The following is a 26,774-nucleotide window of genomic DNA, read 5'->3' on the forward strand; positions in this document are numbered from 1 at the left end:
ATCTACTCCCTCCTGCCTCAAGTCACTTCCTCCTTCAATCTTTTCAATCTCAGAAGTTGCGTTTCCTGATCTCAGAGTCAACCTTATCTTCAAACACTGTGAACTCTCCTCATACCCAGTTCAGCCACATCTCACACTTCTATTCCTAAAATAGTCTTTCATGTACTTCTCCCTGTCTCCACTGCCGCCCCAGTCCAAGCCACCACCAATCTTCTGAGATAACTGAAAACTGCAATTTGCTTCTGTCTCTGCTCATGGCCACTTCAATCCTATTCCACACAGCAGCCCAGAATGCTCTTTGTCCAACATCAGTTGCATCCCCTGCTTGTAACTCTTCGGTAGCTTCCCACTGTACTTAGGATCAAATCCAGGGTTCTTCATTTTGGTGTATGAGAGCCTGCATGGCTTGGTCTGTACTACCTCCCTAGCCTCATCTCAGCACCCTTCTTTCCTTCGTAATACTCCTTCGTGTGATCTTTAGTTTCTTCCTTATGGCTTTCACAAACCCCGTTCTGTTTTGCTTTTTTTTTTGAGATGGAGTCTTGCTCTGTCACCCAGGCTGGAGTGCAGTGGTGCCATCTCAGCTCACTGCAACCTCTGTCTCCCAGGTTCAAGTGATCCTTATGCCTCAGCCTCCCCTAGTAGCTGAGATTACAGGCATGTGCCATCACACCTGGCTAATTTTGTAATTTTGTATTTTTAGTAGAGACAGGGTTTCACCATGTTGGCGAGGCTGGTCTTGAACTCTTGGCCTCAGGTGATCTGCCCACCTTGGCCTCCCAAAGTGCTGGGATTACAGGTATGAGCCAACACACTCGGCCTTGTTTTGCTTTATTATTTATTTATTTATTTATGTTTGAGATGTAGTCTCGCTCTGTCACCCAGGCTGGAGTGCAGTGGCATGATCTCCACTCACGGCAACCTCCGCCTTCCGGGTTTAAGCAGTTCTCTGCCTCAGCCTCCCAAGTAGCTGGGATTACAGCCACTTGCCACCATGCCCAGCTAATTTTTGTATTTTCAGTAGAGACAGGTTTCACCATCTTGGCCAGGCTGGTCTTGAACTCCTGACCTTCTGATCCACCTGCTTCAGCTTCCCAAAGTGCTGGGATTACAGGCGTGAGCCACTGCACCTGGCTGTTTTGCTTTATTTTTAAGAGACAGAGTCTTTCCCTGTCACCTAGGGTGGAGTGTAGTAGTGAGATCATAGCTCACTATAACCTTGAGCTCCTGGGCCAAGGGAGCCTTTCGCCTCAGCCTCCTCAGTAGCTAGGACTATAGGTGCTCGCCACCACACTAGCTATTTATTTATTTTCAGAGATGGGGTCTTTCTGTGTTGCTCAGTCTGGCATCAAATTTCTGGCCTCAAGGAATCATCTTGCCTCAGTCTCCCCAACTTTTAGCAAGTTATTTAGCCTCTCTGAGCTCAACATTTCTCGTTTATGAAATGGGGTTAGAGATAAGTGCCTCACAAGTTGCTGTGGGGATGTAGTAAGTTTAGGGCCTGGAAAGCCCCTGGCAGGTAATTGACAGAAGTGTTCAGTAACATTTGTTCCTGCCCTGCTTTCTGAGCCAGGCATTTCCTCTGCTCTTCTCTACCTGGCCTGCACCTCATTCTTCTCAACTTCACTAGTCCCTCGAGGTCATGTCTTCAGGGAGCCTCCTTCAGCAGCCCAGCCCCTGATGAATGCCTACACCTCAAACTAGCTGCTCATTTCCAGTTTGTGGAATGTACTATGGGAATACTTTCTGTTTATTTGTTTACATCTTTCATGCATCTGTCCTGTTTCTTCAACTAGATCCCAAATACCTTCGGCAAGAGGTTTCCCATCTCACAACTTCTCGTATTACTCCCGGTACCTGGCTCAGTGCCCTGCACAGAGATGTGCAACTTAGATCCAGCTAAAGCGTGTGAGTGCCAACAGGATGCCAGGCACTGTGCTTGGCTTCCATGTTAATTATCACCTAACTTCATTTTTTATGATAATCCTGCCAGGTAAGTATTACTATGCCTGTTGTGAAAACAGAGAGTCAGAGATTTAGTCATTTGCTTAAGGGCATCCAGTTAAGAAATAGTAGCTTTTAAACTCTCTGATTTATAGCCTGGTACATAGTAGATACTCAATACTTATTAGTGCTCCTTCCAATACAGCATGTAGCCTTTTGGGGGGAATAGTTATTCACAGGGAAGATGATAATTATCATCATGTTCTCAATTCTTACCCAGCCCTGCATCCCCCACAAGAGCTTGGCTGAAAATCTTGTATTCTTGATCCTCTACCCTAAAGTTCTCCCAGGGTCCTGCAACCCTAATTCTCATTTCCTATTATTCTAATTCAGTTTCCTATTAGTACCACATCTCTTTTCTAAGTTCTCACAAAGCCTGAAGCAGGATACTCATCTGTCTCCCCACAAACCCCGTCCTCTCTATCTTGCTTCCAAAGCTTCTCTTCCTCATGGTCCCCCTTCCTCTGTTGTCCATGTCTCCCTGCTTTAATTCAGATTGTTAATTCAGGTTGCACCCTGTTGGAGGAATCTCCATGGCATTATCTGGTTCTTCTTCTTCTTCTTCTTCTTCTGATGATGATGATGATGATGAGAGGGAGTCTCCCTCTATCACCCAGGCTGGAATCCAGTGGTGTGATTACAGTTCACTGCATCCTCAAACTCTGGAGCTCAAGCGATCCTCCTGCCTCAGCCTCTCAAGTAGCTGGGACTACAGACAGTCAAATGCCACCACGCTGGAGTAATTTTTTACTTTTTGTAACGATGAGGTCTCTCCATGTTGCCCAGGATGGACTCGAACTCCTGAGCCCAATTAAGAAATAACACCTCTACCTGAGAATTCCCCCTGAACTACAGCACTTATGTCTAGGAGGTGCCTAGGGTTCTTTTGGGGGTGTTTGGGCAAGTTATGTCCCCTCTCCTGGTCTCGATTTCCTCACATGTAAAATGATACTGCTTGGTAACACCTATCAAGCCCCTATGTAAGGTACATTAGCATTGCATGTGTGATGAAAAGTCAGTCATAGCAGATGCTTACACAGCACTTACTGTATACCACACACTATGCCAAGTACTTTATGTATATTTATTCACTTAATCCTCACAATGACCTGATGAAAATGTTATTACTAGCCCTATTTCACATGTGAAAAACAGAGGTCTCCAAATTAAGTAATTCACCCTAGATCACCCTGGATGGTAGTGAAGCTGGGTTTCAGATTCTGGCAGTTCTGGGCTCCAGAGTCTCTGTCTTAACCACTGCCCTATACTTCCTCTTATGACCTCATAAAATGAGGGGGCTAGTTAAAAATAATCCCCTAGCATTTTTACAGCACTTTTGTAATTCTAAAGCACTATTCACATTCTTTGCCCTATTTGATCTTCACAACAACCCTAAGGGAAGACATTATTAGCCTAATTTATGGGGCAAGAACTGAGACTTATTAGAAGGTTCATGTGTCCAAGGGCTCACAGCTGACAAAGACAGGTTCAGTATTCAAGTCCAGGACTGTCCGTTCCATTTCCATTGCCCCTTCTGCTGTGCCTCAGATCTCAGATGCCAGACGATGCTTTTTGTCCTTTCTTTTTTCTTTTTTGAGACAGTGTCTCACTCTGTTGCCCAGGCTGGAGTGCAGCGGCGATCATAGCTTACTGCAGCCTTGAACTCAAGCAGTCCTCCTGCCTCGATCCTCCAAAGCACTGGGACTACAGGAATGCACCAGGGTACCCGGCTCATCCTGTCCTTTCTAAGGCTTTTGCAACTCCAGCATCATACACTATTCTTTCCTCTCTGCCTTTCTTTTTTTTTTTGAGATGGAGTCTTGCTCTATCTCCCAGGCTGGAATGCAGTGGTGTGATCTCGGCTCACTGCAACCTTCACCTCCCGGGTTCAAGCAATTCTTCTGCCTCAGCCTCCTGAGTAGCTGGGACTACAGCATGCACCACCACGCCCGGATAGGGAGTCTCTTTAGTAGAGATGGGGTTTCACCCTATTGGCCAGGCTGGTCTCAAACTCCTGACCTCCTGATCCACCTGCCTTGGCCTCCCAAAGTGCTGGGATTACAGGTGTGAGCCATCCTGCCCGGCCCTCTCTGCCTTTCTTTAAAGAGGATGCAGTGTTCCCTCAAAGAATCTCCCACCCTGTCACCTCCCGCCCCGGCCCTGCACAGTGCATGCTCACTAACAGCAGCAGGGGTTCCACAGATGGACACACAGGCACTGCCCGGCGGGCACCCTGTTGGAGGAATCTCCGTGGCATTTGCTACTGCTGCTGATTATTGTTATTATTATTAGACAGAGTCTCACTATGTCACCCAGGCTGGAATGCAGTGGTGCAATCACTGCTCACTGCATCCTCAAACCTCCCGGGCTCAAGTGATACTCCCACCTCAGCCTCCCAAGTAGTTGAGACTACAGACAAGGCACGTGCCACCACACTGGGCTAACCTTTACTTTTTGTAGAGATGGGGTCTCGCCATGTTGCCCAGGATAGACTCAAACTCCTGAGCTCAAGCGATCGCCTGCCTTGGCCTCCCAAAGTGCTGGGATTACAGGTGTGAGCCATTTGCAGATGTTTTTATCAAGTACCACTTGTACATAGTATAAAATATAAAAGGTACAAATGAATATGCAATGTATCTGCCTCCCAGCTACCCGATTCCCCTTCCTGGAGCAAGCTGAGGAAGTTTTGTAGTGTTTCATTCTAGAGATAGTTTATGCTTATGTAAGCAAGTACGTATTATTTTCCACCCCAGTGTTAGCGTACAGACATGCACACATTATCTTTTATGCCTCATACAAATGATATAATGCTATACATACTATTCTTCCCCCAGCTTTTTCAAAGTAATTTATCTTGCACATTAGTCCATATCATAATTCATAATATTTAATTGAATAGGTTAACTACAATCAATTTTACCAGCCCTCTATTTTCTAATCTTGTACAGTTATAAGCAAAGCTGCAATACACACACTTGTCCCTAGGTCGCTTTGCACATGTGCGTTTCTGCAGGATAAATTCCCAGAAGTGAGCCCGCTTGGCTGAAATGGCATGCATTTGTAGTGTTGATCAATACTGCTAAATCGCCTTGCACAGAAGCTACAGCTGCAGTCACGGGGTGCATGAGTCTGTTTCCTATACCCTCACCAACTCAGAATTTATTGAGCTTTCTGATCTTTGCCTATCCCATAGGTAAAAGATAGTTTCTCCCTGCAGTTTTAATTGCATTTCTCTTATAATGAGTGCTTCCTGATTTCTGAGATTCATTAATGCAAACCATAAATAATTAACAGGTACCTCCAGGCACCATGTTGGAGTAAACTCCTCCAGCTGTCCCTGGTCCGACTTTCTGTGTCATTTTCTGCCTACCCTGTACTGTCTTGCCTTGTTGCAGCCTTTAAGAAACCATTTTCTTTTCTTTTTTTTCTTTTTGAGATGGAGTCTTGCTCTGTCACCCAGGCTGGAGTGCAATGGCGTGGTCTCAGCTCACTGATACCTCTGCCTCCCGGCTCCAAGCGATGCTCCTGCTTCAGCTTCCTGAGTAGCTGGGATTACAGGCACGCGCCGCCATGCCTGGCTAATTGAGAAGCCATTTTTATGGCTTGGCCATCCTCAGCAAGTCATGGAGGGGTGACTTCACTTGACCTCTCAGAGGGTTAGGAGTAAGGAGAATGTGGGGTTTTTTTGTTTGTTTGTTTTGTTCTTGTTTTTACCTTTTCCCTGTTTCACAATAGTAATTTCTGTAACCCAATTAAGCAAAGCTGAGAGATGGGGCACAGGTTTGGTTTGGTTTGGTTTGGGATTTTTGAGACAGGGTCTCACTCTGTCACCCGGGTTGGAATGCAGTAGCACAATTACAGTTCACTGCAGCCTTGACCCCCTGTGCTCAAAGTGATACTCCTACGTTGGCCTCCCAGGGTGTTGGGATTATGGGATTATGAGCCACGGCACCCAGCCCAGACACATATGTCTTGAGATCAGAGTTACCCCTGAGTCCTGAGGGCTTCCCAGGCTCACCCAGTCCAGTGACCCCATCAGTGCTTCGGTCGTCTCATCCTAGCCGCTCTGGGTTGTTAGGAAGGTGGACAAAGGGCAGGTAGCTGGACACTTGGCTGTGTTTGGTAGATGTTGTTTGCTTCACAAATGGCAGGTTGAAACTCAGATTAGGTGCCAACTAAACATAAAATGCGTTTGCTAGCGGTGTTATTTAGATTAAAGCAAGAGCAAGAAAACGCTGGGGTTTCTATTCCCTTCTGTGTGGGAAACTTTTGCAGGTTTCTTTGTGGTCCAGAGCACTTCCCCTCGACAGGAGGGAGTCCTGACCCACCGTGCAGAGCAGCTGTTCACTCACCTGCCTGCTCCATCAACCTGTGATGGACTAGAGGCTCACACCTTGTGAAGCTCTCTTCAGAATAAGAATCAACACCTGGGAATTTTGACGATTCTCTTCCCACTTCCAGTTCCAGAGAACGCCATCCTGAAGGAGCCCGCGTCATCCTCTAGAAGCTTAACTAATGTAATGAGACCTGAAGTTCATCCACGCCCCCGAAGTTTTCCTCCTGAAGTGCACTTCGAATCCAGTCACCTGCAGAGGTTCCCTGTGGCTTACTAAATGAAGTGCAAATTCCTCCACTTGGAAGGTAAGGGCCTCTGTGACATGGCTTCAGTCTGCATTCCCAGTCCCTTTTTCCACTACCTCACGCTCCAGACTGACTCAGTGTTTCCCCAGTGTGCCCGAGCTCCCGCCATGCGTCTTCGCCCCGGTGTTCTTTCTCTGCCCAAAACATGTGCCTCTGTCCCCTGCCACAGCACGTGCTCTCTCTCTCTCTTTTCCCAACCATGCTTTGTTTAGAAAGTAAAAATGATAAGCTTTTCCTTTTTAAGAAAAATAGAGGCCGGGCATGGTGGCTTACACCTGTAATCCCAGCACTGTGGGAGGCCGAGGCGGGTGGATCACTTGAGGTCAGGAGTTTGAGACCAGCCTGACCAACGTGGTGCAACACTGACTCTACTAAAAATACAAAAATTAGTTGGGCATGGTGGTACATGCCTGAAATCCCAGCTACTTGGGAGGCTGAGGCAGGAGAATTGCTTGAACCCAGAAAGGCAGAGATTACAGTCAGCCAAGATTTTGCCACTGCACTCCAGCCTGGGAGACAGAGCAAGACTCTGTCTAAAAATAAAAATAATAAATAAATAAAATTTACATATCCTTCAGGGTCTTTCTTTGTTTCTTTTTTTTTCTTTCCTGAGACAAAGAGTCTTGCACCGTCACCCGGCCTGGAGTGCAATGGCACAATTTCGGCTCACCGCAACCTCTGCCTCCCAGGTTCATGCGATTCTCCTGCCTTAGCCTCCCAAGTAGCTGGGATTCTAGGCACACACCACCACACCTGGCTAATTTTTTGTATTTTTAGTAGAGACAGGGTTTCATATGTTGGCCAGACTGGTCTCAAACTCCTGAACTCATGATTCCACCTGTGTTGGCCTCCCAGGGTGCTGGGATTACAAGCATGAGCCATTGCACCTGGCCATCCTTCAGGGTCTTTCTCAAAGGTAACTGGCCCACAGATGCCTGCTTAGCCCCCTCTCAGGGGATGAGCTTTTCTGGCCTGCTCCCACTCAGGCTTCGTTTCCACACCTCTCCACACTGGAGACTCTCATGTCTCCAGTCCCCTGTTCTCTCTCATCCTCATTCCTGCTCCACCTCCGGGAGTGCTGGAGAGCCAAACAGGCGTCCCTCGTCTTTGGACTGTCTGCTGCTGACCATAATCAGCCAGTCATCTGATCTGAGTCGCTCCGAAGTTGGAGAATCCTCCCCTGCTGCCACCTCCTCTTCGCACTTGGAGTGTGAGAAATGGGAAGAGTTTGGAACCTGTCACTGCAACTGCTGCTGCCACCCCTTCAGGTCCTTCCTTACAAGGGGTCTCCTTTTAACTCAGAGCCTCCACTCTAAAGTCAGGAGATAAGGTCAGCCCTAAACCCCACCCTATGTCCCCCCACGCCCCTCACCACCGACACAGAGACTAGTGGGGACCTGTGCTCAATGCTTAGGATGAAACTATCCTGTTTGCTCTTTTTCTGAGGTAGGTACCATGGTTACGTGTCTGGCTGGAAAGTTTGCTCACTTTGAGTCTTGGAATGAATGCAGCCAGAAAAGGAAGACATGGAAAGCCATCTCTTCCCCTGTGGCCCTGGTCTCTCCTGCGTGAGCAGATACACACGGGATCTGCTCATGGCCTGTCTGTGTTATTAGGTGGTGATGGATGCACTGGCGAGGCTGGAGGAAGACAACCTGGTCCTTCTCCAGGGCTTTCTTTGGCACCTTCTGCAGAGCAAAGAGTGGGACCTTGGAGTAGAATACCCAAGTCTTAGTTTTTTTTTTGTTTGTTTGTTTGTTTTTTTGAGACGGAGTTTCTCTCTTGTTACCCAGGCTGGAGTGCAATGGCACGATCTCGGCTCACCGCAACCTCCGCCTCCTGGGTTCAGGCAATTCTCCTGTCTCAGCCTCCTGAGTAGCTGGGATTACAGGCACGCACCACCATGCCCAGCTAATTTTTTGTATTTTTAGTAGAGACGGGGTTTCACCTTATTGACCAGGATGGTCTTGATCTCCTGACCTTGTGATCCACCCGCCTTGGCCTCCCAAAGTGCTGGGATTACAGGCTTGAGCCACCGCGCCCGGCCTAAGTCTTAGTTCTTATGCCCCCATTCATTCGATGCCCATGACCAAGCTCCTTAATCCCTCTCAGCCTAAAAATAGAAAATAGTTGCATTTTCTCTACCCTCCACCTGGGCTTTTCTGAGCACCAAAAGAGAAAATGTACGTGAGAGTGTTGTGCAAATTATTATTGTTTTTTGAGACAGAGCCTTGCTCTGTCTCCCAGGCTAGAGTGCAGCAGCATGATCTCAGCTCACTGCAACCTCTGCCTCCCAGGTTCAAGCAAATCTCCTCCCTCAGCCTCCCAAGTAGCTGGGATTACAGGCGTGCACCACCACGCCTGGCTAATTTTTGTTATTTTTAGTAGAGACGGGGTTTTACCATGTTGGCCAGGATGGTCTCGAACTCCTGACCTCAGGTGATCCGCCTGCCTTGGCCTCCCAAAGTGCTGGGATTACAGATGTGAGCCACCCCGCCTGGCCACAAATTATATTTTTAAAGATTACTTATATCCTGCCTTTTGTGTGATGAATTTACAGAAGCTTTAAAAGATACATAAGATGTAAAAGTAGCATAAATTAAAAGTGGGAGGAAATGAAGAAGAAAAAAGGAACAAGGCATAATGAGCCAGAAATGAGGTTATACGTAAGCCTTGTTTGCTGTGGGTGGATTTCAACGTTGTTGGTAAACTGTAAAGTGTTTTCTAAGTCAGCAGAAAGGGTGACGGGGTGGCGGCATTTCTGGGTAAGGATTATAGCAGGACTGACAAATTCTTGATAGGCCCTGGATCTCTGTGGGCAGGGACTGGTCCCAACCTCACCCTCTGCACAGATGCCACTGCTTTAATCCAAACCCAGATCCACTTGTACCTGGAGGCAGCCAGGTCCTGCTGCCCACCGCTCATCGGGTCCATCCCCCACCCACCACATACAGCCAGCACTGCTTCCCTCTGGGGAAAGACTTACCTACTTTCCACTCAGGTACTCTTTTTAAAAAGTTTTATTGATGTGTGTGTGTGTGTGTGTGTGTGTGTGTGTGTGTGTGTGTGTATGTGTGTACTATACATACCATCAAGTCCACCTGTTTTTTTTTTTTTTTTTTTTTGAGACAGAGTTTCAGTCTTGTTACCCAGGCTGAAGTCCAATGGCACAATCTCAGCTCACTGTAACCTCTACCTCCCAGGTTCAAGCAATTCTCCTGCCTCAGCCTCCCGAGTAGCTGGGATTATAGTTATGTGCCGCTATGCCTGGCTAATTTTGTATTTTTTTTTTCAGTAGAGTTGGGGTTTCTCCATGTTGGTCAGGCTGGTCTCAAACTCCTGACCTCAGGTGATCTGCCCACCTCAGCCTCCCAAAGTGCTGGGATTACAGGTGTGGGCCACCACACCCAGTCACTTTTTTTTTTTTTTTTAAAGAGACAGGATCTCACTCTATATTGCCCAGGCTGGAGTGCAGTGGTTTAATCACGACAAACTGCAGCTTGACCTCACAGGCTCAAGCCATCTCCTGCCTGTGCCTCCCAAGTAACTGGGACCACAGGTTCATGCCACCATGCCCCGCTAATTTTTTTTTTTTTTTTTTTTTTTTTTTGAGACAGGGTCTCACTGTTTGCTCTTTTGCCAGTTGCCAGGCTGGAGTGCAGTGGCGCGATCTCGGCTCACTGCAACCTCTGCCTCCCAGCTTCAAGCAATTCTCCTGCCTCAGCCTCCTGAGTAGCTGGGACTACAGGCACATGCTACCACACGCAGTTAATTTTTTTATTTTAGTAGAGACGAGGTTTCACTATGTTGGCCAAGATGATCTCAATCTCTTGACCTCATGATCCACTTGCCTTGGCCTCCCAAAGTGCCGGGATTACAGACATGAGCCACTGCACCCAGCTGCCCAGCTAATTTTTTTTTTTTTTAAGTTTTGTAGAGACAGGGTCTCCCTATATTGTCTAGGCTGGTCTCAAACTCCTGGGTTCAAGTGATCCTCCTGCCTTGGCCTCCCAAAGTGCTGAGATTCAGGCATAAGCCACTGCACCCAACCTAGTTCCCGCTTTTAAAGTGTACAATTCAGGCCAGGCATGGTGGCTCATGCCTGTAATCCTAGCACCTTGGGACGCTAAGGTGGATGGATTGCTTGAGCCCAGAAGTTGGAGACCAGCCTGGCACAATCCCGTCTCTACAGAAATAATAGTAAGAATAATGAAGTGAACAATTCAATAGTTTTTCAGTATATAAATACTCTTAATCTCTTGTGGGTTTTTTGTTTTTGTTTTTAGATGAAGTCTTACCCTGTCACCCAGGCTGGAGTGCAGTGATGCAATCTTGGCTCACTGCAACCTCCACCTCCCGGGTTCAAGTCATTCTCCTGCCTCAGCCTCCCAAGTAGCTGGGACTACAGGTGTGTGCCACCATGCCCAGCTAATTTTTGTATTTTTAGTAGAGATGGGGTTTCACCATGTTGGCTAGGCTTGATCTCCAATTCCTGACCTCAGGTGATCTGCCCTCCTGGGCCTCCCAAAGTGCTGGGATTACAGGTGTGAGCCACTGCACCTGGCCTTTAACCTCTGCGTTAAATGCCACACTGATCCAGCCTTTTTTGCCACATGGACCTCCTCAGTTCCTTTTCCTTTGCTGTCCCCCTGCCCTGATTCTTAACTCCCTCAGAGTTCTGGGCTCCAAAGTTGCCCCCTATTTCCAGCACGTTGCTCCTCTGAGCCATCTCTTTAGTTGGGTTCCCCATGAGATTGCCTATGCTGAAAAAAGTGACTGGATCTGGGCCAGTGGGGAGTGCACAGAAAGCCACCAGTGTGACTTCCACATTTGTGAGATTGAGGACACCCAATGAGAATCCAGGCTGAGAGAGGCCATGGGCTCCCCAGCCAGGGAGCTCCGGCACTTGACAGATAACATTGTTAGACTGTGACTCACTCCCTGCAGTCTGGAGAGCTCAGCCTCTACTTGGCCTTCCCAGGCAGGCCACTCAGACCATGCAACCCTCTGAGCTCCAGGTTGGGCAGGCAGAGTGGGGCCTCTTCATTCCAGAGCTGGACTATTGACTGCCCCTTCACCCCATATTGAGAATCCCACATGTTAAAAGGTTATGTGTTGGGAGCCTGAAGGGAGGAAAAAAATCCTTGTCCCCTTTGTGCCTTCCAAGACAGAGGCAGGAGCCATTGGAGCTCCTGACCCTCTCCAGGACCCTGTTCTCTGCTGACCCACGGTGGGGGCCAAACCCAATCTCTTACTTTCTTCCCTTGCTGAAGGCTGTTCCTTGACATTGAGGCACTCAACGTCCCTCTCTTCTCATTCCCCTCTCCTCCTTCCCTCTCAGGTTTCTCTCCACTGTTCTGCTGTTTTTATTTTATTTTTTAAGACAGAACCTCGTTCTGTCACCCAGGCTGGAGTACAATGGCACTTTGTCGGCTCACTGCAACCTCTGCCTCCTGGGTTCAAGCAATTCTCCTGCCTCAGCCTCCCAAGTAGCTGGGATTACAGGCATCCACCACCAAGCCTGGCTAATATTTTTGTACTTTTAGTAGAGACAAGGTTTCATCATGTTGGCCAGGCTATTCGCAAACTCCTAACCTCAGGCTAGTCACGAACACCCGCCTGGGCCTCCCAAAATGCTGAGATTACAGGCATGAGCCACTGTGCCTGACCTTTATTTTTATTTTTATTTTGAGACATGGTCTTGCCCTATTGCCCAGGCTGGAGTGCAGTGGTGTGAACACAGCTCACTGTAGCCTTGACCTCCCAGGCTTAGCCTCTCAAGTAGCTGGAAGCACAGGTACACGCCACGATGCCTGGCTAATTATTTTTTCAATTTTGTAGAGATGGAGTCTTGCCATGTTGCCCAGGGTGATCTTGAACTCCTGGGCTCAAGCAATCCTCCCACCTCGACCTCCCTAAATGCTGGGATTACAGACGTGAGCCATGGCACGCAACATCTACTGTTTCCCATGAAGCACATCAGCCCACCAGATCTTTCACGATACAAGAAGGGTGGGCAGGTGGGGGAAGAGTCTTCCTTTTCCGTCTTACTCCTTTCTCATCTTTGGATTCCCTCTATTTTGGGTGCCGGTAGAAGTCTGAAATGCAAATAGGACTGTCCCACTCTGAAGGCACAGGGAGGGGCTGCTGAACTGTTACCCTCTCAAATTCTAGCATGTCACACAGTTCCGGTCTCCTTGCATTCTTGGGCCAGGACCTGACTGTCATGTTGTGCAGGGGAGACAGAGTTTGGTCTCTGGGAACTCCCAGTCTGGTTGAGGAACTTAGACTAAAACAATAGAAGACGGACAGAGCAATATGGCCACAATTGCAAATCCTTCAAAATGCTGGCACCACAGAGACTGAGCGGCATTGTGGCATGACTGTCCAGAGGCAAGTTTGGAACCATTCTGAATCATGGAATGATTCAGGATCCTAAACCCAGGATCTTTTATTTAAAAAAAAAAAAAAATGTGTAGAGACAGAGTCTTGCTATGTTTTCCAGGCTGGCCTCGAACTCCTGGTCTCAGGTGATCTCCTGCCTTAGCTTCTCAAAGTGCTGGCATTACAAGCATGAGCCCCTGCCCCTGGCCACCCACCCAGGTTTCTTGAAACAGTATTTTTTCTTCTGTGGGATTAGCCAAGGGCATCTGGAGAAGCAATGAGACCTCCTTTGAGGGGAGAGCGGCCACTTGCACATAGGCTGGGACACCATCTCACAGCTATTGATGACATCGGTGTGGTCATTTTTCCCAGCTACACAAGCGCAAGTCACTTACCACTCACAACCGCCCTGCAGGGCGTGTGGCTAGGATCACCCCCATTTTCTAAGTGATTTTCTGAGAAATGACCTCACTGGGAGCTGCCTCACTGATTTGGGACCAAGCCCAGGTCTTCTGAACAGAAGTCTAGTGGTTATTCAGCTATGCTGCTTCGTCACCCATAAGGCTGGTGTCTAGAGTCATTACTGATTCCCCGAGTCGCCACTATCTGCCCCTATCCCTGACCCAAGCAAGTGCCCTGTTAGGTGTTTTGAGGGAAGGCAGAAAGACTCACGCTCAGGGCTCAGGCTTCTGAGGCTCATCAGGCTATTCCTAGGCTTGGTTTGACACCTCTCTTCCCCTACCCCACCTACACCTCCCACCCACACCCTCCTAGCTGCAGCTGACTTACAGGCAGGAAGAGGGAGGCAAAGCCAGAAGGCTTTTGTTTTTCAACGGCGGAGAGATGGCTGAAATCTCGGCATCTCCCACAGAAGACGGAGGCAGCTCTGGATTTCCTGTTGCTCTCAACAAGGGCCAGATAATTGGAGACAGATTTTTGGACTTGAGTTGGGAGGTGAAGTTTGAAATACAGTCATCGGGCCTCCTGTGAGTCTGTGTGTGTGCGCACACTGCTTTGTTGGGGTTTCTTTTTTATTACGTATATGTGTGTCTGAATGTGTGTGTGTGCAGACACGTGTTGGAGGCAGTGTGTGTATTGTGTCTAGTGTGTGTGGTATTGTGTCTAGTGTGCATGTGTGTGTATTGTGTCTAGTGTGTGTATGTGTGTGTTTGTGTGGTATTGTGTCTAGTGTGTGTATATTGTGTCTAGTGTGTGCATGTGTTTGTGTGTATTATGTCTAGTGTGTGTGTATGATACTGTGCCTGGAGTGTGTGTGTATTGTGTCTAGTGTGTGCATGTGTGTGTTTGTGTGGTATTGTCTAGTGTGTGTATTGTGTCTAGTGTGTGTTTGTGTGATATTGTGTCTAGTGTGTGTATATTGTGTCTCGTGTGTGCATGTGTGTTTGTGTGTGTATTATGTCTAGTGTGTGTGTATACTGTGTCTAGTGTGTGTGTGTATTGTGTCATGTGTGCATGTGTGTGTATGCATTGTGTCTAGTGTGTACATGTGTGTTTGTGTGGTGCACCTGTGCTCCTTGCGTGTATTGTGTGTGTGAGAACATTTATAAACATGTGTCTGGGCCTCTGTGAGTGGCTCCCTTGTTTTGCTTAATTTTTTTTCCTTTGTGAGATTCAGTCCGTCTTGGAGAGTCTCTACCAGTCCTTTCAGGATCTTAATACTCCTGACTTGGTGATTAAATGTAAAACAATAATTACGATTTTTTTTAAAAAAAGGCAGGAAGGCAGATGGCCTTTGGAGAGAACGTGAGGGGTAGAAAGCAGCCAGAGGGCATGGCGAGCAGAGCGCGAAGAGTGAAGGGGGCCTGCAGGGCAGAGGGGCTCTTTTAGGAGGTACAGATAAAGCCCCAGTTTCTTCCCACCTCTCTGACGGAAAAAAGCAACAGGCGCTTCCACAGTGGTTCAGCTGCCTCTACCCTTGAAGGCTGGGCAGGGGAGGGGCTCCTAGGGCCTTCCTGTCTGAATCTCTGCCCTGGAAGGAGAATCAAGCCCCTTTCTCCTAAAGCCTCTGTGCACATTGACTAATGAGAATTTTGCTACAAATGACATGCAGACCAGTCAGGAGGCAGTCTTCATCACAACAGTCACAGCTAGCTGTGGTGTACGTGCTGCATGTCAGACTCCCAGCTGGGAATTTTACATATGTTGCGTGTGTGTGTGTGTGTGTGTGTGTGTGTGTGTAAATTCACTCATAAGCCAGTTATTACCTTTTTGCAGAGGAAACTGAGGCTTATGATAGATGAGTAAGGACTTTAACCCTTCATGATTCCCCCCAAGTGATGGTTCATTTGTTCATCCAACAAACATGTATTCAATACTTTTTTTTTTTTTTTGAGACAGGGTCTGGCTCTGTTACCCAGGCTGGAGTGCAGCGGCACCATCTTGACTCATTGCAACCTCCACTTCCCAGGCTCAAGTGATTCTCCCATCTCAGCCTCCCAAGTAAGGGACTACATGTGTGTGCCACTGTGCCCGGCTAATTTTTTTTGTATTTTTTGTGTGTGTGTGGAGATGAGGTTTGGCCATGTTGCCCAAGCTAAACTCAAACTCCTGAGCTCAAGCGATTAACTGCCTTGGCCTCCCAAAGTGCTGGGATTACAGGTGTGAGCCACTGCGCCCAGCCCGATGTGTTGAATACCTATCAGCTCAGGCACTAAGCTAGATATGAGCGACACAGAGATGAACAAGACATAGTTCCTGCCCTCACAGAGTCCACTCTCTAGGGAGGGAATTGATGCTTCAAACATTGAAGTTCTCCAGCCTGGACAATGTAGCAAGACCCCATCCCTAAAAAAAAAAATTAAAAATTAGCAGGACATGATGGTACACACCTGTAGTCCCAGCTACTCCAGAGGCTAAAGTGGGAGGATCATTAAAGTGGGAGCCCAGGAGGTCAAGGCTGCAGTGAGCCATGATTTCACCACTTCAGACTGGACGACAGAGTGAGACTCTGTCTCAAAAAAGAAGGAAAGCAAGAGAGAGAGAGACAGGAAAAAACGAGACAGAGGAGAGGGAGGGAGGAAGGGAGAAAGGGAAGAAGGGAGGAAGGAACAAAGGAAGGAAGGAAGGGAGGGAAGAAGGGAGGGAGGGAAGGAGGAAGGGAGGGAAGAAAGAAGGGAGGGAGGGTCAAAAGGAAGGAAGGGAGGGAGGAAGGGGAAGGAAGGAAGGAAAGAAAGAGGTTGAAGTTCTTCTCTCTCTTTAGTTGGAGCGGACCATTCTCAGTGCCAGTGTAGTGGTGGGTGTTACGGGGCTGAGGACTTTTTGGACTGGGGCAAGATTTTCTCCCCAGATTAGCTGTTCCTCATAAGGAAATTTCCAGTGAGGACTGCATAGGGAGGAGAAGACATGGTGGAAGTGGAGGAGGATGGAGGCTTGAGGGTGGAAAGGAGAGGACACAGCAGTGGCCTGCCTGCCCATGCATCCGCTTCATAGCCTGGCACTGGCTGGGAGAACACGGTGTCCAGCCCCTCTGGCAGGAGGAAGAATCATGACAGGGTGCTGCCCATGCCCTTGCCTCTCCAGACGGATCTCCGAGAGCCCAGGGTGGCTGGCTGGGGAGGGTGGGGTGGGGGGAGAGCCCCTCCCTGCTTCTGGCGATCTGACTCAATTTCCCAGGCAGCTGCTACAGCACCGCTGCAGCCTTCCGTTTGTTTAGCCAAAACCCTTGGCCCCAACATCAAAGCCCCTCTGGAGTTTCTGGGGGTTGCTGTTCTTATGTGGTGTTTATTTCAGAGATGGTTCTGTTGTCACTGGCTGAATGGGGTGGGGCAGGAGGGGCTTTGGAGGCCCTTGGGATTCAGAGACACCAGGTTAGGAGGGTAGAGGGACAATTTCCTTGGCAACTGCCTCCAGGACACCGTCTCCCCCATCTCCACCTATGCCTGCCTCTACCTGGGGCATAGGTGTACAGAAAGGGAGGCTGCCTTCTTCCCCGCCCAAGGCCCTAGAGAGGAGCCTCTATTCCCTTCAAATGTATGCCACACATTTCAGTCTGGGGTCCTAGGGGTCAAGGCCGCGCCACCCCCTGCCCTCCCACTCCAGCCCTCATCTTAGGACCTAAGAGCTCACTCCAAGCAAACAACTCTCCATCTCCACCCATCAGCTTAGCCCTCTGTGCCTGGGCCGGGTCCCAGCTCCTTCTTCACCTGCATGCCTTTCTTCAGAAGGACCTTTTCTCCCTCTTCCTTCACTCTGATTAGCTGGATGCCTACTCAGCCTGTTGGAATTTCCATGTGGCTCTGGAATCTGCACCTTTTTACCTCTGAGTTTGCAGATTCTAGCAGGTCCCTTCCTTACTGCAACTTGTTGCCCCGTGCCCAGCACAGGGGAGTGCACAGGGAAGAGGGGACGCTCTGTTCTAGTTGAGGCTGACGGCGAGGAGGTGTGGCTCGTGGCTTGGGTGGCAGTGGAGCTCCTTGGAGTCTCCCCAGGAAAAACTCTGCGGTAGATAAAGAAGCAGCGAGCTCTAGGTCTCAGCCATTGGCTAGAACAGGAACAAAGGAAGGAAAGAGACACAGGGAAGGAAGGAGGGAGAGCGAGGGGAAGGGATGAGGCTGTATGTGGTGACAGGGCCAGGCTATAGCCTGGCTTACAAAAAGCTTACATGGTCTGCAGGGCCAGACTCCTCTGGACTGACTGTTCGCTTTCCTAATGCTCCTAGGGGTCAGAGGGGTTCTCGCTCTGTTGCCCAGGCTGGAGTGCAATGGTGCAATCTTGGCTCGCTGCAACCTCTGCCTCCTGGGTTCAAGTGATTTTCCTGCCTCAGCTTCCCAAGTAGCTGGGATTACAGGTTTCCATCACCATGCCTGGCTAATTTTTGTATTTTTAGTAGGGACAGCATTTCGCTATGCTGGCCAGGCTCGTCTCGAACTCCCAACTTCAGGAGATCTGCCTGCCTAGGCCTTCCAGAGTGCTGGGATTACAGATGTGAGCCACCGCGTCCGGCCCAGTGGCCACATTTTAACCTCCTCCATTGGATAATACTTTAGAGTTGCTTGTTAAAAATGGGAACCCAGCTAGGAGAGATGGAGTTAGGAAAAGGAGTGGACTCAGCTATCATCCCTGCCATGGGAAAATGAGAAAGGCTCTGAGCCTGAATCTCCCATGCTTTTGCACACGCTGAGACCCAAGAGCTCGGTCTTGACGGGGGGGCTCCTGTCTAGGAACCTGGCCAGACAAGGTTGAGTGCCCTGTTGTGTGGACTCTCCCATGTGGGAGCCTAACTGGAAGGGGTCCCTGCAGGATGTAGGGCTTCAGAATGCCTGAATGTAGGCTCCCATCTTCCAACCAGTATCTTTAATGCCCTAAGGAGCTGAACTCCTGGTTAGGAGGGAATGCAGTTTTGAGCCACCCTCTCCCACGGTGGCCCCTTGGCTTAGTTCCACAGCAGGTGCCTCCCTCTGCAGCCCAGCTCCTCCCTCTATGCCCACCCCACCTTAGCAGACTGCTCATTAGTAAGTAATGTCACGATGGCTGCAGCTGGTGATTAAAACCATTGGTTGGACTGAGGGTTAACCATCGACATCTCTGGCATGGTTGCTAATCCCTTAGAAATATGTTTGTAATAATCACAGGGGAGGAGGTCAGGGTGGGTGGTCCTGGGAGCTGGATCCCGTCATCTCCTCCTGGATCCCCCAGCCCTCCGTTCCTGTGGTTTCTCCTGGGCAGACACTCTGGGTTGTGTTGGGGATGGGCAACACTTGGGGAGAGCGGCCAACGCCTCAGCAGATGAAGGTGGTGCCTGGTGCACAGCTGCCTCTGCCAGCGGGACAGGGACAGGGTTGTACCTAGGGCGTGGCTGGGGTGATTAACTTGAAGTGCCCAGGGTCAAGAGGCTTTAGCTACATGGAGGGATTAATTCTGAGCCCTGTACTGCTCACTCCTGTGCCAAATGCCCAGGGAGGAACTGTGGATTCCAAGTCCTTTTGCCAAAGCAATCCCATTCAAGGCTTCCTCATTCTCTTCTTAGAAGAGCATCAAGTGGGAAGGGACCCATTTCCATTCCCCTAAGTTCCTTGCTTCCCATCCACTCCTGACTGTCCCATTCAATCATCTAACTTATATAATGCCTCTAGTAATATATAATTAAAATTGATATATTGATAATGAAATTCCACTAAGGAGTATGTAACAACTCACCCGCCAAATTGAATTTTAAAAATAAATAAATAATATGATAGACTCCCACCTGGAACCATGGAGAATGTCAAAGACAAGAAAAAGAAGGTTCTGACTGTGCCATTATTCCTTAAGAAAAGGAATATCTCAGAGCTGAAGGTAACTGCCTGAGAAAGACATTTGCCCAGAAGATGCTTCAAAAGGCAAGGAGCAGGGCATCACGGTGGCTCACACCTGTAATCTCAGCACTTTGGAAGGCCAAGGCAGGTAGACCATGAGGTCAAGAGTTTGAGACCAGCCTGGCCAACGTGGTAAAACCCCCTCTCCACAAAGAATACAAAAATTAGATGGGTGTGGTGGTGCATGCCTGTAATCCCAGCTACTTGGGAGGCTGAGGCAGGAGAATCACTTGATCCTGGGAGGCAGAGTTAGCAGTGAGCCGAGATCGCACCACTGCATTCCAGCCTGTGCAACAGAGCAAGACTCTGTCTCGAAACAAAACAAAACAAAAAAACAAAAGCAAAAGGCAAGGAGGGGTCAGGTACCGTGGCTCACATCTGTAATCCCAGCACTTTGGGAGGCCAAGATAGACAGACCACCTGAGGTCAGGAGTTCAAGACCAGCCTGGCCAACATGATGAAACCCCATCTCTACTAAAAATAAAAAAAAATAGCGGAGCCTGGTGGCATGTGCCTGTAATCCCAGCTACTCAGGAGGCTGAGGCAAGAGAATCACTTGAACCCGGGAGGCAGAGGTTGCAGTGAGCCAAGATGGTGCCATTGCACTCCAGCCTGGGTGACAGGGCAAGACAGTCACTCACACACACACACACACACACACACACACACACACAGAGTCAGGGAGGAAGATGATCCATGAAAAAGCTAAACACTGTCACGAGGAATAGAGGCACATTCACAGAACTGAGATGCGAATGGCTAGGGTGGCAAGAAAAGCTGGCAACTTCTAAGTATCTGCAGCATCCAAACTGACGCTTGTTGCTAGGATCAGAGGTACCTGTCAATGGTATGAGCTCAAAGGTCCAAAAGGTGTTCCAGTTTTGCCTTTATTAGCTCTTCGGTGGGACCTTTATTAAGCTCAATAAGGCTTCAGTTAACATGCTCAGGACTGGAGAACCATATATTGCATGGGGGTACACCAACCTGAAGTCAGCAAATGAAATCATCTATAAGCGTGGCTATGGCAAAAATCGGTCAAGAAGCAAATCGCCATGGCCAGGCCCGGTGGCTCATGCCTGTATTCCTAGCGCTTTGGGAGGTCAAGGCAAGTGGATCACCTGAGGTCGGGAGTTCTAGACCAGCCTTGCCAACATGGTGAAACCCCAACTCTATTTAAAAAAAAAAAAAAAAAAAAAAAAAAAAAAAAAAAAAGGCCCAGTACTTTGGGAGGCCGAGGCAGGCAAACCACCTGAGGTCAGGAGTTTGAGACCAGCCTGGCCAAAATGGCAAAACTCCATGTCTACTAAAAATACAAAAATTAGCCAGGCATGGTAGTGGGTGCCTGTAATCCTAGCTACTCAGGAGGCTGAGGCAGGAGAATCGCTTGAACCCAGGAGATGGAGTTTGCAGTGAGCCGAGATTGCGCTACTGCACTCCAGCCTCAGGGACAGGGTGAGACTCTGTCTCAAAATTAAAAAAAAAAAAAAATTAGCCTGGCTTGGTGGTGCGCACCTATAATCCCAGCTACTCAGGAGGCTGAGGTTGGAGAATTGCTTGAACCTGGGAGGTAGAGGTTGCAGTGAGCTGAGATCACGCCACTGCACTCCAGCCTGGGTGACAGAGTGAGACTCCACCTGAAGAAAAAAAGAAGCAGCAGCAAATTGCCGTGATAGATAACGCTTTGGCTGCCTGATCTCTTGTTAAATGTGACATCACCTGCATGAAGGATCTGATTCATGAGATCTACATCATTAAATAAAAAAAAAAAAAAAACACTTCAAAGAAGCAAATAACTTCCCAGGGCCCTTCAAATTCTCTTCCTTATGAGGTGGAATGAAGAAAAAACCACCCATTTTGTAGAAAGTAGAGATACTACTAATAAGAGGGAAGACCAGATTAAGAGGCTCATTCAAAGAATGAACTGGGAAGGAGTCCACCACGAGCATTTCTGTAATTCAGTCAGTTAATAAGCAGTGACTGCTTTCAAATTGAAATCTATATATAATATACTATATATAATATATAATATATATAATATATAATAATATATATAATATATAATATATAGTATAATATATATTATATAATATATATAATATATAATATATAGTATAATATATATTATATATTATATATATTATATATATACACATACAAAATATATATGTGTATACACATATAAAATATATATGTGTATACACATATATGGCACATAATAAATGTAAGCTATATATTGATACATCATGAGGTTTTTGTTGTTGTTGGTTTTTGTTTGTTTGTTTGTCTTTTTGAGGCAGAGTTTCGCTCTTGTTGCCCTGGAGTGCAATGGCATGATCTCAGCTCACTGCAACCTCAGCCTCCCAAGTTCAAGGGATTCTCCTGCCTCAGCCTCCGGAGTAGCTGGGATTACAGGCGCTCACCACCACGCCTGACTGATTTTGTATTTTTAGTAGAGACATGATTTCTCCATGTTGGTCAGGCTGGTCTCAAACTCCCAGCCTCAGATGATCCGCCCACCTAGGCCTTCCAAAGTGTTGGGATTACAGACATGAGCCACTGCACCTGGACAGTACATTATGAGTTATAATACAATCATGATTCACATTTTTATTGACTGCCTACTTTGTCAGACCTTTCTACATATTACCTCTTTTATTCACAACACCCTGCCAGGCAGGGCTTATTGTCTCATTTTATTTTTTGAGACAGGGTCTTGCTCTGTCATCTAGGCTAGAGTGTATTATCCAATTTTATATATGAGCAATCTGAGACTCAGAGAGGTTAACTTGGTCAAGGTCACACAGCTAATAAAAGCCAAGGCCAGCAGCAACCCTAGGTCTCAGGCTAACTTCAAACCCATTCTTTTTTTTTTTTTTTTTTTTTTTTGAGACAGAGTTTCGCTCTTGTTACCCAGGCTGGAGTGCAATGGCGCCATCTCGGCTCACCGCAACCTCCGCCTCCTGGGCTCAGGCAATTCTCCTGTCTCGGCCTCCTGAGTAGCTGGGATTACAGGCACGCGCCACCATGCCCAGCTAATTTTTTGTATTTTTAGTAGAGACGGGGTTTCACTATGTTGACCAGGATGGTCTCGATCTCTTGACCTCGTGATCCACCCGCCTCGGCCTCCCAAAGTGCTGGGATTACAGGCTTGAGCCACCGCGCCCAGCCTCAAACCCATTCTTTTCCAAGCTTGACAATGTGGGGAATGTGAAGAATAAAATAATCCATAGTCAGTGCCGTCAAAACACGGATCATCCAGCAGCCCAGACGTGGAGCACACACACTAATAGTTAGATAACAGCATGAAATTGCTTTTGAGGGGGCTTTACCAAGCAATGTGGGCGACGGCTCAGGGAGTGGGACTGGCAGTAAATGCCACAGGCTTAGAGAAAGGCCACCAAGGCCAGCAGGGATCGATGATGACTGCACAAAGGAAGGGGACTTAAAGGCAGGGCTGGAGCTGGCAGTGGTGGGAAGAGTGGGAGCAGAGGTACACTGAGCACAGTGGCAGTGAGCCCATCAAACTGGCTTACTCCATCCTCACAGCTTCTGTCTCCTGACTTCCCAACCCTGTAAGCAGGCCCCACCTTTAACATTTGAGGACATGGGGCAAGAGTACACATAAGAGGCCTCAAACAAAATTTCTAAATATTGGCCAGACATGCTGGCTCATGCCTGTAATCCCAGCACTTTGGGAGGCTGAGGCAGGCAGATCACCTGAGGTTAGGAGTTTGAGACCAGCCTGACCAACATGGAGAAATCCCGTCTTTACTTAAAAAAATGCAAAATTAGCCAGGCATGGTGGCAGGCACCTGTAATCCCAGCTACTCGGGAGGCTGAGGCAGGAGAATCTCTTAAACCCAGGAGGCGGAGGTTGTGGTGAGCTGAGATCACGCCATTGCACTCTAGCCTGGGCAACAAGAGTAAAACACCATCTCAAAAAAAAAAAAAAAAAATCTAAATATTTAAAACTTATAAATCAAGCGAACAAACTGTTAAATAAAAATACATTCTGGCTGCGCATGGTGGCTCATGCCTGTAATCCTGGCACTTTGGGAGGCTGAGGTGGGTGGATCATGAGGTCGAGAGATCGAGACCATCCTGGCCAACATGGTGAAGCCCCGTCTCTACTAAAAAATACAAAAATTAGCTGGGCATGGTGGCATGCCCCTGTAGTCCTAGCTACTTTGGCGGCTGAGACAAGAGAATTGCTTGAACCCAGGAGGCAGAGAATGCAGTGAGCTGAGATTGCGCCACTTCACTCTATAGCCTGGCACCTGGCCACAGAGCAAGACTGTCTCAAAAAAAAAAAAAAAAAAAAAGTATGCTATCCTCTTTCCTTGACAAATACCCTTTCATAATGACTGGAGTTTTGCACTGGAGCATGGCAGTGCTGCCTCTACCCTCTGCCTATGCCCACTTTTCTTCTGCTGTGCCCCAGGGGACACTTCATCAGCCCTGTGGGCAAACTCTACCCACCCTTTAAGAGAGCTGTCCCTAGACCACCCCTCAGCCCTGGGGGCATGCGCACTTGCAGTGTGGTTGACTCTAGGGAAGATGATCGGGGCAAGGGCTTCCTCAGGCCTTGGAAATAGACTGAGGTCGCTTGGATGAGGAATTCTGGGGATCAGGAGAGGGCCACGACTAGGGTGAGTCCACTGAGGCCCTCACCCAGGTGCAAAATTGAAGGTACACATATACAACGAAACTCAGTAATAAAGATATGCGATTTTTTTTTTTTTTTTTTTTTTTTTTTGAGATGGAGTTTTGCTCTTGCTGCCCAGGCTAGAGTGTAATGGCATGATCTCGGTTCACTGCAACCTCCACCTCCCGGTTCAAGCAATTCTCTTGCCTCAGCCTCCAGAGTAGCTGGGATTACAGGCATATACCATCATGCCTGGCTAATTTTGTATTTTTAGTAGAGATGGGGTTTCTCCATGTTGATCAGGCTGGTCTTGAACTCCCCACCTCAAGTGATCTGCTAGCCTTGGCCTCCCAAAGTGCTGGGAATACAGGTGTGAGCCACTGCACCTGGCTTTTTTTTTTTTGAGATAAGGTCTCACTCTGTCACCCAGGCTGGAGTGCAGTGGCACAATCTCAGTTCACCACAGCCTTTATCTCCTAGGCTCAAGTGATCCTCCCACCTCAGCCCCCCACATAGGTGGGACCACAGGCTGCCACACCAGGTGTAATTTTTCTATTTTTGTGGGTAGAGATGGGGTTTCACTATGTTGCCCAAGCTGATCTCAAACTCCTGGGCTCAGGCAATCTGCCCACCTTAGCCTCCTAAAGTGCTGGAATTGTAGGCATGAGCCACTGTGCCCAGCTGATAGAGATGATATTTTAATGCAGTATTTTAAAAATCAAAATTAATGTAAAGATCCATGATAAACAAAACAGCAAATTTTTAAGTAAAGACAGGATTAGTATTCCAGTTTTTTTTGTTTTGTTTTGTTTTGTTTTGTTTTGCCTCAAGGTCCAATGTGATCTTACACAGCCCTGGGCGAGGAACCCAGAGCATGTCTAGAAGGGAGGGAGAAGGGGGCTGTGCAGGCTCTGGGCGTGCATATCCCAGGGAATCTTTGCTCTTTGGGGCAAGGAGCAAACGGAAGCTCTCAGAACAGACTGCAGAACAGGGACCCCCTCTTGCCAGGTGTGATGACTCATGCCTGTAATCCCAGCACTTTGGGAGGCCGAGGCGGACGGATCACGAGGTTAAGAGATCCGAGACCATCCTGGCCAACATGGTGAAACCCTGTCTCTACTAAAGATACAAAAATTAGCTGGTCATGGTGGCACCTGCCTGTAATCCCAGTTACTCAGGAGGCTGAGGCAGGAGAATATCTTGAACCCAGGAGGTTGCGTTGAGCCAAGATTGCACCATTGCACTTCAGCCTGGGCAACAAGAGCGAAAACTCAGTCTCAGGAAAAAAAAAAAAACAACAACAGAAACTCCTCTTGTCTGGAGCCTCAGTGTGGTGGTACAGTAACTGAGAGCTCCGTGAGGGTTTCAGCGTCCAGCAGCATCTCTGGCACTTAGTAGGCCCTCGGTGAGAAATTCTTGAATACGTAAATGAATAATGCTAACTTTTCCGAAATCACCATCTCAGTCATATTCATTACAAGGGTTGCTAGTACAGCCACTCTGAGCCCAGCACGCTGGCTGGGGGTGGCGGAGGCAGGGAACCTGCCAAGACTTAGAGAAGACTGGGCTAGGATCTTGGAACAAGTGATATGGAGGTCAGGGGTCTCAGTGACTCAACAGAGCAGGGTTTGGAAGCAGAAGGAAGAGGGAGGGGAGGCAGGATTAAGGTGAGGGATGGAAGGGGAGGGCAGAGCTGGCTCAGGGAGGACCCAGGGGAGGCCCCCCGGGAGTGAGCGTGAACAGGAGTGGAAGCAGGGAAGGGAGTGGTAGAACCCTGCAGGAAGAGCCCCGGGCTCTGGAAGGAGTGAGAGGTGTTGGGGGTGGTGTTTCTGCTCAGTGAATAGAGGCCTGGAGAATCAGAGGCTCCCAGTGGGCTCCCAGAACCCTGGACCGGTTCAGTTCATCAGGGAAGGTTCTCGGCAGCCCCCTCCCCATCTGCTCGGGTTACACAGGGGTGTTTCCTATTTCAGGCCTTGGAAAGCCTCTCCTCCCCTCTCCTGCCCCTACCTTCCCCAGGGAGGGACAGACACACTTGATATATGAAGTGTTTCCAGCTAGACGCTTGGGAATCCCACAAAGGCTTCAGTGTGTGACAGCCCCTCCCCTTCCTCCCCCCGTCCCTTCTTTTCCTCCTTCTGTCTGGGAGTCTGGGAATGCCTCCTTTCCCTGGGAGTGTCACAGAGAAGGAGGACATGCGGTGGGTGGGGATGCTCCTGGCCTCTCAAGCCCGAGATCGGGTGGGCAAATGTGGTGAGAGCTGGGGGTGCAGGATGATGATCACCGGCTTCTCTGGCTTCCCAGAGGCTGGAGGGGCTTGATTTCTATGACTGCCTTTCTGCCTACCCTACTCACTTCACTCCTTCCTGCTGAAGCCCCACCCACCGGCCCAGGGCAGTGTCGCACAACCTGCATTTCTCCACAAAGGAACCCTAAGGAGAGAGAAAACCAGATTATCAAATGCTCCCCATGTGCTGGGCATTGTGCTAGGTCGTTTAACAAAAATCATCTTGGCTCCTTCCTGGAAAGCTTATGAAATAGGCATTTTAAGATACAGCCAGGTCCGAATGGCACACTGATTAAGACCATGGACTTGGGTGGCAGACAGACAGGCCTAAGACCAAGTCCCAGCTCTTGACCTCATCAGCTCCATGAGTGGGGCAAGTTTCTTTACCTCTCCTCCTCCAAGCCTCAGTTTCCCCATCCCTAAAGGAAGGATATACAGCCTCCACAGAGTTGTTAGAAGTATTAACTAAGACGGGTGTAGTGTCTCACACTTGTAATCCTGG

Source organism: Saimiri boliviensis, chromosome 17 (assembly GCF_048565385.1).
Source record: "Saimiri boliviensis isolate mSaiBol1 chromosome 17, mSaiBol1.pri, whole genome shotgun sequence".
Taxonomy (NCBI): domain Eukaryota; kingdom Metazoa; phylum Chordata; class Mammalia; order Primates; family Cebidae; genus Saimiri; species Saimiri boliviensis.